This window comes from Ceratotherium simum, chromosome 33 (genome assembly GCF_057802395.1).
Source record: "Ceratotherium simum simum isolate JZ-2026a chromosome 33, ASM5780239v1, whole genome shotgun sequence".
NCBI classification, from domain to species: domain Eukaryota; kingdom Metazoa; phylum Chordata; class Mammalia; order Perissodactyla; family Rhinocerotidae; genus Ceratotherium; species Ceratotherium simum.
The window spans coordinates 9964207-9965682 of NC_141932.1; positions in this window are offsets into that span (position 1 = coordinate 9964207).

The window sequence follows — 1476 nt, forward strand, 5'->3', positions numbered from 1 at the left end:
GGGAAAGGAGCCTGTGACATAATATGGTGGGTTTTCTATATCAAGAGTGTGATGTGATGGAGATGATGTCTGAACAAAGACTTGAAGGCAGGAATGAATGAAGCTCTGTGTGTCCCTAAGAGAACAGTGTTCCAGGAAGAGGGAGAAGGGAGAGGAGTGAGTGCAATGGTCCTGAGGCAGAAGCGGGTGTGGTGTGTGGTGGAGACAGGAGGCCAATGTGTGACAGCACAGGGAGGAAATCCACAGACCCTGTGGAATACCATTGCAGGTCAGTGCACGGTTCTGGAAGCCTTTGAGGGGAGAAGACACATGACTAGACCCTCAAGCTCACAAAGATCCCAGTGGCTGCTATGCTCTGAATCAGCCAGAGGAGGTCCAGGCCAGCCAAAAATAGGTGTGGCACGTCACTACTGGGTACTCCAGGCAGGAGGTGATGGTGCCCTGGACCAGTGACATCGTGTAGGTAGAGAGGATATATTTGGGAAACATTTTGAAGGTCAAGCTGACTGAAATTTCTGATGGATTTGGTAAGTGGGGGAAAGAGAAGAGCAAGGATGGTGCTGAAATCTTTCCTCTCAGCAACAGGAAGGATGGAGTTATGTTCCATGAAGGACGACAGAGAGTAGGGCTTTGAAGGGTGATGTTCATTCTGAGAAGCCACTTGATAGCCAACTGGGAATGTCAGCTAGACAGCTGGATATAAATGTCTAGAGAGCAGGAGAGGGGTAAAGACTGGATATGTTAGAACATATAGCCAGTGTAAGGTGATACAATAGATGAGGTAAAATAAAAACAAAAAACAAAAAAACAAGAGGGGGTTGATAAGAGAGTGGTGGTTCCTCAAAAAATAAAATTATCATATGATCCAACAATTCTACTTCTGGGTATTTATCCAAAAGAATTGAGAGCAAGGACTCAAAGGGATATTTGCACTCCCATGCTCACAGCAGCATTGTTCACAATAGCCACAAGGTGGAAGCAACCCAAGCATCCCTCAACGGATGTATGGGTAAACACAATTCCTACAGTGGAATATTATTCAGCCTAAAAAACGAAAGAATTATGACACATGCTACCACATGGATGAGCTTGAGGACATTATGGTAAGTGAAATAAACCAGTCACAAAAAAAGGCAAACACCATATGATTCCACTAATATGAAGTATCTAAAATAGTCAAATTCCTAGAGACAGAAAGTTGGATGGTGGTTGCTAGGGGTTGGGAGGTGGAGGGAAATGGGAATTTTTGTTTAATGGGAATAGAGTTTCAAGTTGTGCAACTTGAGAAGACTTGTTGCTTTTTGTTTATTTTTTTTGGACTACATGTCAAAAATACCCTGTACTCCTACTTTAGAAAATACTTAATATGCTACCAGGACGCACAGCAAACTCACCAGTGACTGCAGCTCTAAAGCCCGACGGTACTGGGTGTTTGGAGACGAAGTGATGCCACTGGGTGGGGAACATCTCATGGGC